The sequence below is a fragment of the Lissotriton helveticus genome, chromosome 9 (assembly GCF_964261635.1).
Source record: "Lissotriton helveticus chromosome 9, aLisHel1.1, whole genome shotgun sequence".
Lineage (NCBI taxonomy): Eukaryota > Metazoa > Chordata > Amphibia > Caudata > Salamandridae > Lissotriton > Lissotriton helveticus.
This window is the reverse complement of record NC_136070.1, coordinates 595748780-595765707: the sequence shown is the minus strand read 5'-3', so window position 1 is coordinate 595765707 and position 16928 is coordinate 595748780.

Below are 16928 nucleotides of genomic sequence, written 5' to 3'. Positions count from 1 at the left end.
TAAAACTTATTTACGCGATAGTGTGATGACACTCACTCCAATTTATAGCCAGGGGCGAATTAAGAGATTTGGTTCTAATGCAGCTTTTGTGTTCCGTCATTCTTATCCTGACTTTTCTTTCGCTTTTATCCACATATAGTAAACCGCATGGGCACTTAATGATGTAAATCACCCCTTGAGTGTTACAATCTGCTGTGTAGTTCAGATTGATCATCTTCCCATTCCATGGATGAAAAATAGTCCTGCCTTCCAACACATTGTTAAAATGAGTACAATTGTAACATTTTTCATCCCTTTGTGCATGATCTCACCAGTTGTGATTTGTCTTGTCAACAATTCTCTCAAGTTGTGGGATCTTCTATATGCAAATATAGGTGGCTGGGCGAATATATCTCCTAAGTCGGGTTCTGTCTGAACCAACTCCCATCGTTTCAGAATGATTTTCTTAATCAGTGATGATTTAGTGGAGAATGTAGACACACAAACCTGTCGGAATTGGGTAACCTTATGCTGTTTCTTTGATGAAGATGATCTTTCCAAGGCTTGTACTCTTTGAACTGCATGATCAACTACTTCCGGGGAATAACCACGTTCCAAAAATCGCTTTTTGTATTCATCCATTGCACTGACACAACTATCAGCATCTAAAGTGATCCATTTTTATTTTGGTAAGCAGCGAAAATGGCAAGTGTTGATTAAGGGTTGTAGGATGGAAACTGCTGAATAGGAGTGTATTATTTCTATTAGTGGGCGCTTTTTATACACCTCAGTGCGAATCTGTGTCCCTACTATGATAATTTCCACATCTAAATAATTGAGAAAGACATCACCATACTGCTGGGGGACCTCAATGATGAGATTAATAGTGACAAAACTAGGAAGAAAGTAGTCATGGGCATCCATAGCCTTGGCAACATGAATGAGAATGGTGCAAGGCTTTTCAGATTTCTGTGCCCTGAACAGTCTGCTGATAGGCGGTAGTATATTCCCACAAAAAAGAATGTACAAGGCAACGTAGCTGTCACCAGACCATTCAACAGAGGATCAGATCGTCCATGTCTGCATTGCCAAGAAGTTCCAAAGGTCCCTGCAGGATGTGCGAGTGATGAGAGGAGTGGACATGGCATCAGACCATCACCTTGTTGTGGCCAGGCTAAAGCTGAAGAAAGCATAGATGCAACTGACAAACCAACTCCAGCCGTAAAATACCACCCTCCTCAAAGATGCACAGAAACAGAGTTTCTCAGTAACAAGTTTCAAGTCTTGCAAGAAATAGAGGATGACAGAGACTCAGTAGAAAGCCAATGGGATAAGATAAAAGAAACAGTGACCAGGAGGTACTGGGTCCCAACAAACATCAGCATAAAGAATGGATCTCCACGAGACTCTGAAAAATCCAAGTGAGAAAGGGAAAGAAAGCTGCAGTCAACACCAGCCGAACATGAGCAGAAAAAGCAAAAGCTCAAGGCGAAAATTCCCAAATCTACAAGGAAGCAAAGAAAAGCTTAATAGCACACAAGTGAAGATTCTTTGCTGGTCTTGCCACAGAAGCCCAGGAAGCAGCAAGCCATGGAAACTTGAAATTACTCTATGACATAACAAGGAAACTCTCCTGCAAATACATTAAGCCTAAAAGACCTGTTAAAGACAAAGCTGGAACGACAATCATGGGCAACAAAGGTAAACAACAAAACTGCTGAAGCAGCCCGTGCCACAGTCTCCACCAAACATCTAGCCAGCTGACAAGGACTTGCCAATCGACTGCAACAGACCAACCAAGGAAGAAATACGGCAAGCCATCAAACATCTGAGAAAGGGGAAGGCCGTAGGACCTAACAACATTCCGGCAGAGGAACTGAAGGCAGACATTGAAACATCAGTAGACATGCTCATCCCCCATGTTTGGAAAAATCTGGGAAAAGGAAATGGCGCCATCAGGTTGGAAGGAGGAATATCTGATCATGATCCCCAAGAAAGGTGACCTGAGTAATTGCACAAACTACAGAGGAATAACACTTCTGTCAAACCCAGGCAAAGTATTCAACAGAGTCCTCCTGAATAGAATAATGAAACAAATTACAAGACCAGCATGCTGGCTTTCACAAAGACAGATCCTGCACACAACAGATTGCAACACTGCACATAATCATTAAGCTGTCGATGTAATGGAACTCCCCAATATATATCAGCTTCGTCGACTATGAGAAGGCATTCAACAGTGTGGACAATGAGACCCTTTGGAAACCTCTTTGCCACTACGGTGTGCCAGATAAACTTATAAGAATCAACAGGAAATCTTCCGATAAAATAACCTGCAAAGTCTATGGAGGCAATCCACAGAAGCTTTCGAAGTGAGGACCGGAGTCATCAGGGCTGTTTGCTCTCGTCTTTTCTCTTCCTGCTGGCCATAGACTGGATCTTAAAGATATCTACAGTAGGAAAAGAAATGGGATCCAGTAGGCACCTTGGATGCAACTCAGTGACCTGGATTTTGCAGACCACCTGGTCCTACTCTCCCATACCTATCTGCAGATTCAAGAGAAGACCAACAACGTGGCAGCCACGTCAGCACAACTTGGCCTCAACATCCACAGGTGGAAAAACCAAGATCCTGAAGGCTAACATGGCATCACAACTGCAGTCACTCTTGTAGGCGATGCGCTGGAAGAGGATGAGGTCATCACCTATCTGGGCAGTGTCATAAACAGGCAGAGTGGCACAGACGCCGACGTCAAGGCATGAATCGGCAAAGTGAGATTTGCCTTCATTCAGCTAAAGAAGATCTGGAGGTCCAATGACCTAACGCTGCACAGCAAGATCGGGCTTTTTAACACCAATGTAAAATCTGTCCTTCTAAATGGAGCAGAAACGTGGATGACAACAGAGACCACCCTTAACAAAGTCTTGACCTTAAATAACACCTGTCTGAGGACAATCCTCCACATTCGCTGGCCAAACACCATCAGCATCAACGACCTATAGCAGCAGACTTTCCAACTCCCTGCTCATGAAGAAATCACGAAAAGACGCTTGGGCTGGATTGGTCACACCTTCCACATGCCTGCATCAAACACCACCAGACAAGCTCCCATCTGGAACCCTCAAGGGAAAAGGAGAAGAGGACAGCCAAGAAACACCTGGCGCATAGACCTCAAAGCTGACTGCAAGGAGATGGGGATGGGTTACACCTGGAGTCAGATTGAAAAGAAAGCCCAGGACCAGTGCTTAATTTGTAAAAAAAAAAAAAAAAGAAGAAGTGCCAGGGCGCTTCTCTTGCCCCTACCAGTGTTGCCATTGACAGTACTATCGCGAGTAGCCATCACACTTATACAAGTGTGACAATCCAGACATATACATTTAAATTACTAATATATTCCACCCAAGCTATTCTTAAAGCTTTGGGTAGCAGATATTATTGATTTTAATACATATTTGATTATCAAATAACAGCTGTTGTGCTCCTCATAAAAATAAGACAAACAGCACCACCGTGTGACAGGCTGTCATAAGAGCCAGTGTTGACAATAAAGTGCTGGTTGCGAGCACCGGAAACCATTGGCTCAAATTAAGCACTGCTTCCAGGACCCATGTTGTTTGTGGCAAACTGGTGGGAAGTTGTCCAGTGTTGTGGGGTGGAGTCCAGGGGACTAGGAAGGAATGGCACAAGAAACAAATGGGAGGGTGGCATGAAGGCGGCATAGCCAGAGATGAGTGGAGTGTCAGAAGAGTGAGGGTAAAACAGCACTTGATTTTTCAACCATGGTTCCTATCATGTAGACAGACCACGCTGCTGATGACAAATACCTGCCAGTGCATCGGGAAACTCTAAGGGTGGCAAACGGGCAGTTTAGAAGGGTGCCCTCTAAACACCAAATCATGCCTTTTGAGTTTAAGTGTGTAAAACATCCTCTGAAATCGTTCCTTCATTTATTGTACTTAAAAACAGATGGTACAATTTCAACTCGATCTGTTTTCAATGTTTTTTTTTTATATATTTCAGACAATAAATGTTGTTTATTGCAGCTGCTCTGTTTATTGCGGAGCACAGGACACCACATTTTACTAACTGGTGTATTAAGTTGATGTTCCTCTCAGGAGCAAGTCTGCACACACCAGGCAGCAGATATTTACACTTTCTCTTTAGCTCCACTATTTGCAGTGACGGCGGGCACAGGTAAGGGTGATGAAGCAGTGGGGCGGGGCAGGGTGCGGCGGGGGAAGTCGACAGACGGAATAGGTGTTATTTATTTATTTAATTATACCTATTCCGTCGTCTGTCGACATCCTCCCTCCCAGCCCACCCTGCCCACCATACCCCACCACACCGTGTTCACCTGTGGTGGCCGCGCTGACTATTTGCTCAACGTAAAAGAGGGCTGATGTGTCTAGCTGTAACGGGTCTGATGAGTAAAATTCAAAACATGTTGTTTCCTTATGAAAATCAGACCCAGGAGCAAGTTGTACCATTGCATGGCTATTTTGCCGCAGGATTTAAATCAGCCGAATTGTTGTCGCAGAGCTGACCGACTTCGTCAATCCCCTGCTAGGAGGTAATATGGGAGTTGAAAATCTCCCTAGCTAGCATTTCCATACCCCACACTTAAAAAGAGTATTTAGTATAATGTATGCTTAATAGCAGAGGGGCATGGCTAGCAAGCCAACATGGCAGACGCAACCTGCTAGTGCGCAGCAGTACATTCCTCTATTCTCCTGTCTAGGCTCCTGCATCTGAACCATCCACCCCAACTAATGCGCGGAACGGCACAGTACTCACCTGCTGCCCCTGCTGATACCTCTCGCCGCAGAAGTGCGAAAGCCATGGGACCACCAAGTGACGACCTGCGGCCTAGTCGCCAGGGACCCAAGCGTGCAGCTGAGTGCTTAATTTGTAAAAAATGAAGTGCAGGTGCTCAAATGTTTGTCAGAGGCCACACCTACTTTCTCTGGCTCCGCCCACTTCATCCACTGGCTCCACCCACTTACTATATTGGCTCCACCCACATTTTCAACTGGCTCTGCTAAAAGTTAGAGGTAATATATATATCTGGCTGATCCGAAATTTCAGCAAGGGAGCCTTCCTCATAGTAAGGTTTTGATAGGAGGGTCCCTTGCCTTGTGAACATTTTGAAAAAGATTAACTCAAAAGTGCATTTAAAGCACAATGTTGTAATAAATTAGCTAAAATCACTAATGCATTGAAAAGGGACCATTTCAGTGCTGTATGTGCTGATTTGGTGAGAAAGGAGTACAATACTGGGGTAGGGTATGCCATTTTTAACAGTCTATGAATTCTAAGGTACAACTTTTACATAGCTTATGTGCCAAAATGAACCAAAATGTTGTTAAAACACTCTAAACGGAGAAAGTGAATAACATCATGCAATGTACTTGAATTAGTCAGTCATCATGGCACTTCCAGATACATGATACATCTGCCCTTAGCAGGCAATTCTGGCTCTGAGTCCACTAACTCTCTTGTAAAAAGGCACCTGTATTGACAGGACTGGAGGTGGTCATGGGGGGTTATTAGCACCAAAATCATCCTGTACTGATTCCACTTCCAGGCAGCCTGCAACTGCGCAACAAATAGCCAGTGAGTGCATACTGCTGGCAACAACAAACATGATTGTGCATCGATTCGTGATGATCAAACTAGCCTAAAGCCAGGGCATCAGTAACAACATTTAAGCAGTGTGACTTCCGAACATAAAAAAAGTTAATCTGTAGGCCTCACCTGCGCAGATTTATTATCCATTGCTATTTGCTTCAAAAAAAAAAAACAGCCCTTAATGTAGTAGTGTAACTTAAGTCAGTCAGAACATTTGCGCATGTTGCAGCTTGCCTGGCACAGCCCCAGGCCGAACCCCCACAGATTTTATGATATTTGAAAAGGAAGCCGAATCCTGCCCTGCCCTGTAACCTGTACTGATTTCACCCAGGCAGCCCGCAACTGCGCAACAAATAGCCAGTGAGTGCACACACAACAAACCTGATCGTGCATCGAATCGATTCGTGATGATTAAACAACTAGCCTATGCCAGGCAGGGCATTAGAAACAACAACATTTAAGCAGTGTGTGACGTGACGTCCGAACATAAAAAACTTAATCTGCAGGCCTCACCTGCGCAGATTTATTATCCAGATTGCTTAAAACCAGCCCTTTAATGTAGTGTAACTGACTGCAACAACTAACAAGTAAGAGGTAGAAGATTTGCGCACCACACGCTGCAGCTTGCCTGGCACAGCCAAGCCCCAACCCGAACCCCCACAATTTTATGAGCGTGCCCGGCCTGAAAACGAAACCGAATCCTGCCCTGGGCCTGCATCTCATCCTCTACTGCTTACAGGCAGCCCACGGCACAACTGCGTAACAAATAGCCAGGCAGACTTGACTGAGTGCACAGTTGCACACTAAACATGATCGTGGTGGTAAGTGGTCCGTGGGCTACAGAGGTGATGCGCTGGAGTTAGGGTGGGGACGTGGTATCTATGTCGGGTGAGATAGGAGGATGCGCAGACTTGGGCAGGGTGGGTGAGGTTTCACCTGGAGGACGGCGTTTGAAGGCAGAGCCTTTGAGGTGATGGTCAGTGGACAGGGTGGGGTGTAGATGGTGAATGTTGAGACAGCCTTTGACATGCTGGACTGTGAGTAGGGTGGGTGTGGTGGGGAGTGGCTCTGCTGGGTGTGTGGGAATGCCGCCTTCGAGATGCTGGACTGACTGTGAGATTGGCTAAAGAGCTGGGGGGGGGTCTGTGCGCCTCTGAGGTGCTGGTCTGTGGTCAAGGTGGCGTAGATGATGGTCTATGTAGTGGGGTGGGCTGTGGTGCTGAGGGCACAGTCCTTAAGATGGTGGTCTGTAGACTGGGTGGGTTCAGAAAACGTGCACACTGACTGGAGGCGTGGGACCGCACCTTTGAGAAGTTGATCTGTGTGGGCAGGGTGGCTGCGGGGAATGGTCTGTGGGGAAGGTGAGCTATGAAGCTCTGAACTGCGGGGCGATCTGATAGGGTGTGCATGGCCTCTGTGTGAGACATGCATTCGGTCAGCCTTAGGTGCAAAGGGTGTCTGTGAGAGGGGGGGCGGTCTTCAAGATTCGGGGGTGTGTAGCTGCGCTGTGCTGCCAGGGTGGACTCCCGTTTGGTGCCGGTGTGATGGCTTGAGTGCCCTGCTCTGACGCGGGTTTGCTGGGGGTGGTGGGGGGAGGATGGGGTGGGGCTGTTCGGGGCACTGATGTACAATGTGTGCTGGTAACGCGCCTCGTGATGGAGGGGGCACTGCCTTAGGGTTGGGTTGGTTGGCTGACCTCCTTCGGGGGCATTCGCGGACATTCACTCATTGAGAGTGGCACACGGACGGAACATCTTTGTGTGCGTGCGTTGGGAATTAGAAGGTGTGTGTGGGGATGTGCAGAAGGAGGGACGTGCAGGGGGGGTCTATGACTCAGACAGGAAGGCATGGGGAGGGCCGTGGAGCCAGGGTCTGAGGCGTTGTGCCAGCCCATGCCAGCACACCCGGTTCACCGCTGCCCACCTTCCTCCTTCTCTGCCACTTCAGGCAGTATCTGTCTATCCTCACCCCACCCCTGTGGGTTCGGTAATCAGAGCCTGGTGATACCACCTCAGAATGGAAGGGTGGGGTGTTGGAATCTGCGACCAACTCTTCCCGCCACCGGGCAGTGCCCGCGCCCTCCACACCCCCAGAAGGCACAGCAGGCACAAAGTGTTGCCAGGACAGGAGCCAAAGTATTGTGCCAAGCAACGAGTACAAAAGATGGGGCTGAAACACCGCTCCGGGCACTCCCCCCGCCCAACCCCGTTTGGTAACCAGTGCCCGCCGCCCGGTCAGACTCCAGGCAGAGCAGGCCAATCATCTACTTCTTCATGTGATAATGTTGTGTAATCAATCATGTAATGATAACATGTTACATAACGGTAACCCGCCTACCCTCCCAACCACAATGATAATAAAAAAAAAACGTAATCCTTCCTGCGCGCCTGCGGCCCCCGGCCCCGCCGCCCCAGCCCAGGCCCTGCCCAGCCCTGCCTCGCCTCGCCTCACTCACCTCACCTGCCTGAGCTGCCTGCTGCCTTATTTCGGAAATTCGGCCGGCGCCGCCGGCCTACCCCCAGCCAGGCCATCTTGTCCCTGCCTGAGGCGCTGCTGTAGCAGTGGTACTAGGTAGACGGTTGGGTCGACCAATAAGTATTAAAACCCTGGCTGACTCACTGGTCTGGCCACCACCAGTAAATTAATGATAATTTTAAAAAAAAAACGTAATCCTGCGCCTGCGGCCCCCGCCGCCCCCAGGCCCTGCCTCGCCTCGCCTCACCTCACCTCACTCACCTGCAGTGCCGCCTCAGCTGCTGCCCTGCCTGCCTTATTTCAAATTCGGCCGGCGCTGGCCTACCCCCAGGGCCAGGCCCCACCGCCCCAGGCCATCTTGTCCCTGCCTCCAGGGCAGCGCTGCTGTAGCAGTGGTAGGTAGAGTCGGTCGGTCGGTCGGGTCGACCAATCACCAATCACACACAGTGTTAAAAAACCCGACTCAAGTCACTGGTCTTCTGGCCACCACCACCAGTAAATTAATCACGCTCACTCACTTCACGCCACGGTTCATTGTTCATTCAATCAAAATTTATTTCTCACCCCACTGCCAGCAGGCCTCTGGCCCCCGCCCTGCCCTGCCTCGCTCGCCTCGCACCCAGGTCCGGTCGCCCTCACCTGCTTAGCAGTGACGGTGAGCACTCGCAGTCGCCGGCCGCTCCCAACTCCGAGTCGAGTCTCAGTCCCCCGACTGACTCCCCCACCAGCAACTTTGGAGTTTGGGCGGGCGAGGGTCGGGAAGAGGTGCGGAGTGCGGACGTGCGGTTATGCAGGAGCGGGCAGAGAGAAAATGCGCGTGCAATGCATTTGCATGCAATCATCTGCGCACGCGTCACTTCCTCTGGCGCGCACAGCCCCAACCCCCGCAGCAAAGCCCTGCCCAGTGCCTGCCACTGGCCCCTGCAAGGCTGCAAAAAGTAACAAAGTTACAATTTCCAACGGCAAGTCCCGGACTCTCCCGCCCAGGCGGCGCCGACTGGGGCCCTGATCCGCGCCGCGCCTGGGGAAGTGGAATTCATTTGAGTTGACTTCTTCTGTCTTCTTTAACTAAGTAACTCCAGTCAGTGCCACTGCCTGCCTGACAGTAATAGTAATACACAGCAGCGCCACACTCTCTGTGCCTGCCAGAGAGTCATCACCACGCACCAGTCAGTGCGCACGCAAACAGAGACACGCACGAGTCTAAAAAATGAAAATGAGGCAGAGAACAGGTGCACTTTAATGCCGAGTGATAGACCCGGCCCCCATAATTAAGTGCCGGTGCTGAGCACCGGCAAGCTCCGGCTCAAATTAAGCCCTGCAGCTGAGGCTGGCATGCCGCAAACCTATCGATGGTGCTGTGATCTCTGTGGCTGTGCCGGAGACCCCAGACAGCACCTACTGCCTTCCCTGCCCTGCTAGCGTTCTTAAAGTCACTCAATGGCCTATTGGTGAGTCTCCCCCCGCCGCCCAACTCACCATCAGTGATTCGGTAGGAGCGCAGTTCGCACTAGGAAGGGCCCAACGTCCACCCTGCAGTCAGCTGTTTTAGACGCCAGAGGGCATCGGCCGGCGAGCCTACTCCAGTTCCTGAGGCGGCCAGGATAGCAGGCAGGAAGACGCCGCATTTCGGTGTGAAAGTACCAATCTTCACGGAAGCAGAACTGGCGATAGCTCCCAATGCCCAACTACCAGTACCCTCGCTCTGCCTTTAACCGAGCAAGTGCACCAACAGGGGGGAAAGGGGAATTGGAATAAAGAAGAGACAACTCCTTCTGTGACTGCCTCCCTCTCTGCTCCTAGGTAGTCTTCAAGTATTCCCAGAAAAGAGATGGAACCAGTTTAGGAAAGAGTTTTAGCCTCTCTTCGTATGATGCTTTAAAGGTGATAAGCTGTCTTCCTGAACCTGAAACTAAATAACACCTTGAGTGATTATTGCTGAAACAATCAGTAAGGAATTGTGGGTGTAGTACTTCTATCTTGCTATATATATATATATATATATATACTGGCGTTCTGTCTTGCCTCGGTGTGATATATATATATATATATCCGGAAAACCCTCCCGAAAGAAAGGCAGAGGCCACAACGGGGAACAATTTGAAGGCTGATTTATTGAAAGGTTTGGACGGCACTCCGGGCGTATGCATTTCCGCTGTGTAGCTTTGTCAGTGCCCAGCGTGGTACTCAGCAGGATGGTCGAGTGCCTGTCAATTAGTTGATAGTTCATACATTGCCTCATTTGTAGGACGCTCCGCCCTAGATGATGCCGGACAGCACCAATCACCGTGTCTTTAGAGTGCAAAGCACTTCTGATCCCAGCATGCAATGTAAAACCAGGAAAGGGCAGCCAAATGGAAGCGCGACCCTCAAAGTAGCGCTCGATCACTTCTCTCGCTGGTGCCGTGAACCCTTCAATGTGCAGCTTCCTCGGGTCCCCAACTGCATAACCTTCGTCTTCAGGGAACAGTTATACGGGGGAAAGTCCGACAGTGCGTCTCTCCCAATGCGGAGCTAGTGACTCCGACACCGCAGTGTTACTCCCTGTTGGCTGGCGTGGTCTGATCAGTATCAATAACTTGAAGAAGAAAGTCTCACACCGAGGCAAGACAGAACGCCAGTGTCGATCAGGCCAACTTGTCTGCAGGGGCCTCTGTAAATTGCCGCTGGCTGGCAATTATCAATGTCCGGAAAACCCTCCTGAAAGAAAGGCAGAGGCCACAACGTGGAACAATTTGAAGGCTGATTTATTGAAAGGTTTGGACGGCACTCCGGGAGTATGCATTTCCGCTGTGTAGCTTCGTCAGCGCCCAGCGTGGTACTCAGCAGGATGGTCGAGTGCCTGTCAATTAGTTGATAGTTCATACATTGCCTCATTTGTAGGACGCTCCGCCCTAGATGATGCCGGACAGCACCAATCACCGTGTCTTTAGAGTGCAAAGCACTTCTGATCCCAGCATGCAATGTAAAACCAGGAAAGGGCAGCCAAATGGAAGCGCGACCCTCAAAGTAGCGCTCGATCACTTCTCTCACTGTTGCCGTGAACCCTTCAATGTGCAGCTTCCTCGGGTCCCCAACTGCATAACCTCCGTCTTCAGGGAACAGTTATACGGGGGAAAGTCCGACAGTGCGTCTCTCCCAATGCGGAGCTAGTGACTCCGACACCGCAGTGTTACTCCCTGTTGGCTGGGGTGGGTCTGGTCAGTATCAATAACTTGAAGAAGAAAGTCTCACACCGAGGCAAGACAGAACGCCAGTGTCGATCAGGCCAACTTGTCTGCAGGGGCCTCTGTAAATTGCCGCTGGCTGGCAATTATCAATGTCCGGTAAACCCTCCTGAAAGAAAGGCAGAGGCCACAACGGGGAACAATTTGAAGGCTGATTTATTGAAAGGTTTGGACGGCACTCCGGGCGTATGCATTTCCGCTGTGTAGCTTCGTCAGCGCCCAGCGTGGTACTCAGCAGGATGGTCGAGTGCCTGTCAATTAGTTGATAGTTCATACATTGCCTCATTTGTAGGACGCTCTGCCCTAGATGATGCCGGACAGCACCAATCACCGTGTCTTTAGAGTGCAAAGCACTTCTGATCCCAGCATGCAATGTAAAACCAGGAAAGGGCAGCCAAATGGAAGCGCGACCCTCAAAGTAGCGCTCGATCACTTCTCTCGCTGTTGCCGTGAACCCTTCAATGTGCAGCTTCCTCGGGTCCCCAACTGCATAACCTTCGTCTTCAGGGAACAGTTATACGGGGGAAAGTCCGACAGTGCGTCTCTCCCAATGCGGAGCTAGTGACTCCGACACCGCAGTGTTACTCCCTGTTGGCTGGGGTGGTCTGATCAGTATCAATAACTTGAAGAAGAAAGTCTCACACCTAGGCAAGACAGAACGCCAGTGTCGATCAGGCCAACTTGTCTGCAGGGGCCTCTGTAAATTGCCGCTGGCTGGCAATTATCAATGTCCGGAAAACCCTCCTGAAAGAAAGGCAGAGGCCACAACGGGGAACAATTTGAAGGCTGATTTATTGAAAGGTTTGGACGGCACTCCGGGCGTATGCATTTCGGCTGTGTAGCTTCGTCAGCGCCCAGCGTGGTACTCAGCAGGATGGTCGAGTGCCTGTCAATTAGTTGATAGTTCATACATTGCCTCATTTGTAGGACGCTCCGCCCTAGATGATGCCGGACAGCACCAATCACCGTGTCTTTAGAGTGCAAAGCACTTCTGATCCCAGCATGCAATGTAAAACCAGGAAAGGGCATCCAAATGGAAGCGCGAACCTCAAAGTAGCGTTCGATCACTTCTCTCGCTGTTGCCGTGAACCCTTCAATGTGCAGCTTCCTCGGGTCCCCAACTGCATAACCTTCGTCTTCAGGGAACAGTTATACGGGGGAAAGTCCGACAGTGCGTCTCTCCCAATGCGGAGCTAGTGACTCCGACACCGCAGTGTTACTCCCTGTTGGCTGGGGTGGGTCTGATCAGTATCAATAACTTGAAGAAGAAAGTCTCACACCGAGGCAAGACAGAACGCCAGTGTCGATCAGGCCAACTTGTCTGCAGGGGCCTCTGTAAATTGCCGCTGGCTGGCAATTATCAATGTCCGGAAAACCCTCCTGAAAGAAAGGCAGAGGCCACAACGGGGAACAATTTGAAGGCTGATTTATTGAAAGGTTTGGACGGCACTCCGGGCGTATGCATTTTCGCTGTGTAGCTTCGTCAGCGCCCAGCGTGGTACTCAGCAGGATGGTCGAGTGCCTGTCAATTAGTTGATAGCTCATACATTGCCTCATTTGTAGGACGCTCCGCCCTAGATGATGCCGGACAGCACCAATCACCGTGTCTTTAGAGTGCAAAGCACTTCTGATCCCAGCATGCAATGTAAAACCAGGAAAGGGCAGCCAAATGGAAGCGCACCCTCAAAGTAGCGCTCAATCACTTCTCTCGCTGTTGCCGTGAACCCTTCAATGTGCAGCTTCCTCTGGTCCCCAACTGCATAACCTTCGTCTTCCGGGAACAGTTATACGGGGGAAAGTCCGACAGTGCGTCTCTCCCAATGCGGAGCTAGTGACTCCTACACCGCAGTGTTACTCCCTGTTGGCTGGGGTGGGTCTGATCAGTATCAATAACTTGAAGAAGAAAGTCTCACACCGAGGCAAGACAGAACGCCAGTGTCGATCAGGCCAACTTGTCTGCAGGGGCCTCTGTAAATTGCCGCTTGCTGGCAAATATCAATGTCCGGAAAACCCTCCTGAAAGAAAGGCAGAGGCCACAACGGGGAACAATTTGAAGGCTGATTTATTGAAAGGTTTGGACGGCACTCCGGGCGTATGCATTTCCGCAGTGTAGCTTCGTCAGCGCCCAGCGTGGTACTCAGCAGGATGGTCGAGTGCCTGTCAATTAGTTGATAGTTCATACATTGCCTCATTTGTAGGACGCTCCGCCCTAGATGATGCCGGACAGCACCAATCACCGTGTCTTTAGAGTGCAAAGCACTTCTGATCCCAGCATGCAATGTAAAACCAGGAAATGGCTGCCAAATGGAAGCGCGACCATCAAAGTAGCGCCCGATCACTTCTCTCGCTGTTGCCGTGAAACCTTCAATGTGCAGCTTCCTCGGGTCCCCAACTGCATAACCTTCGTCTTCAGGGAACAGTTATACGGGGGAAAGTCCGACAGTGCGTCTCTCCCAATGCGGAGCTAGTGACTCCGACACCGCAGTGTTACTCCCTGTTGGCTGGGGTGGGTCTGATCAGTATCAATAACTTGAAGAAGAAAGTCTCACACCGAGGCAAGACAGAACGCCAGTGTCGATCAGGCCAACTTGTCTGCAGGGGCCTCTGTAAATTGCCGCTGGCTGGCAATTATCAATGTCCGGAAAACCCTCCTGAAAGAAAGGCAGAGGCCACAACGGGGAACAATTTGAAGGCTGATTTATTGAAAGGTTTGGACGGCACTCCGGGCGTATGCATTTCCGCTGTGTAGCTTCGTCAGCGCCCAGCGTGGTACTCAGCAGGATGGTCGAGTGCCTGTCAATTAGTTGATAGTTCATACATTGCCTCATTTGTAGGACGCTCCGCCCTAGATGACGCCGGACAGCACCAATCACCGTGTCTTTAGAGTGCAAAGCACTTCTGATCCCAGCATGCAATGTAAAACCAGGAAAGGGCAGCCAAATGGAAGCGCAACCCTCAAAGTAGCGCTCGATCACTTCTCTCGCTGTTGCCGTGAACCCTTCAATGTGCAGCTTCCTCGGGTCCCCAACTGCATAACCTTCGTCTTCAGGGAACAGTTATACGGGGGAAAGTCCGACAGTGCGTCTCTCCCAATGCGGAGCTAGTGACTCCGACACCGCAGTGTTACTCCCTGTTGGCTGGGGTGGGTCTGATCAGTATCAATAACTTGAAGAAGAAAGTCTCACACCGAGGCAAGACAGAACGCCAGTGTCGATCAGGCCAACTTGTCTGCAGGGGCCTCTGTAAATTGCCGCTGGCTGGCAATTATCAATGTCTGGAAAACCCTCCTGAAAGAAAGGCAGAGGCCACAACGGGGAACAATTTGAAGGCTGATTTATTGAAAGGTTTGGACGGCACTCCGTACCTGTAAATCAAGTAGGGAATTCTGAATAATGCAAATCCAAAAAGATATATATATATATATATATATATATATATATATATATATATATATATATATATATATATATATATATATATATATATATACATATATATATATATATATATATATATATATATATATATATATATATATATATATATATATATATATATAAACAGTCTGTACAGTCTTGAGGTCGTTGACTTTGTCTTTGTCTCCTAAGAACTGCCGTGAATTTCCCTTTACATGTTCTCAAAGCAGGAAAGGTTGACGCGCAAAAAGGGACTGGGAAGGGAAGAAAGGACGGGAAGAAAAGAGGAAAAGCGCACTAGGGTAAGTCCAAAATCTTTAGAAATAGGGGTGCGAAGCGCAGCAGAAAGCAAGTAGCGTGGAGGACTGCTGAGGTGAGAGCATGTAGTTATACGCCTTACTTTAATGTCTCTCTCTCTGACGAACGACTCCTTCAGCCAAAGGTCAAAACTACTTCGTAAGTTCGTTGAAGGATTTACTGCGGGCAACGACCTCACCAGAGCTGTAAGATATCTCCTCTTACAACAACTCCGTGAAGCCGCATTAACTCAGGAAATGTAGAGGAACTCTCAGCTAATTATCTACTTTAACTATGAATTACCGCGCCTACGCTCATAAAATGTTATGAGGAGGAGCGGTGACATGAACTGACTCTGACTAAACTTCAAGTTGAAGTGCGCTGCGGGGAGCGCGCGCACGCGTCTTAACAGTCAGTGGCCTCACAGGTGTCAGGAAAATGTGCTTAACAATGCAGTAAACTCGGCAGCCATCTTATTGTGTGCAAGATCCTTAATGAATGTTCTCCCAAAGTTTACCCATACATGGTTTCACAATGGTTCTAACCTTTTTCTTGCTCTGGTGATTTCTTTGACCAACTGAAATGGCGCCTACTATATTCATGACACTCGGGACCGACTCTGAAAGGGCCTACCTGCTGTGCGGACCAACACCGGGATGGCACGCTCTTGAAGTTTGTGCGAAGCACAGTGGGGTGCTGAGGCGATTGGCCTGCCTCATCCTACCTGCACCAGCGGAAAGTGAAGTGCCTGCTACGACCGCCGAAGCGGCAGAAATAGCGGGCGGGAAGACGCCGCATCTCGCGTCTACACTTGTAAAGGCCTGCCTGCCTGCTGTGACAACCAGGCGGGCCACAGAGATGCGTAGCCCACCTCATCGGAGCGCCCCTGGCTGCCTGATGCCACCGAACATTATGCCCTGAAGTGCCTGCGCCATGAAGATGCTGTTGTGATCAGTGTCTACTCCTAGACGGCCTACCCACGTGGCGTGGCACGGACTTGATCCTCGGCGCCGCTCCTGGATGCCTCCTGCCGCAGGCAGCCTGAAACACGCTGTTGCAGCTGCTACTGATGACCCTGCCTCGGCAACAGGTACGCCGCTTGCCGCCGCCTGCTCCCCGCTTCATGACCCTGGGCCTTCAACCTACTTTCACCACCCTTCACACTGACGCCCTTCATATGGACCTCCTTTAGCAGTGGCTTACTGAACCTCCTGCTGTACTCGAGGTCGTCTCTCAGCCTAACAGAGAAGCCAGACAGGCGCCAGTACAGTTACATGCCTCACGCTCTCCTCACTGACGCTACTCGCCTGGAAGCCCGAGACTGTCTGCGCAGCACCCTAAAAGACCGTCCTACCCGCTTTCCTAGATCACGGAGTTCGTATCGTGGTCCCTACTATGCTGCGGCGCTGAGCACTCAAGACTGTTAGCCTGGCTTCCGGCTGTAATTTAAGGCCCCCTGCACACCCACATCTAAGGCTTTAATCCTCCTGTTACTGACACGGCCCTGGGGAGGTGTACATAATTGGCCGCGGGCTGCGGAAACTGACACCGCAGTGAGGTGCCACTGCTCTTGACGCTACTACTACTCACGCAGTTGCAAAGTGGCGGCGACTACACAGCATAGAAGACACACCATGGAGCCCTCCTTTAACCACTGACCCAATTGGGCTCTTGTCACTGGCCCTTAGGCGAGCGCCCGCTACGGTAGAGCTGCCACCACAGCCCCCTCAGCATGCAGCCACTCCGGTGGACTTGACATTAATCCTCCAGGTGTCGAGGAACTGATCACCCCAACGTCCTCCGCAGAGACTCCACCTTGTCGACACTTGCCCAGGAGACGCGGCCAGCTAATCAAAACCTGTGCTGCGTGACACCAGTTGCAACGTGAGCCATCGGTGCGCTTTG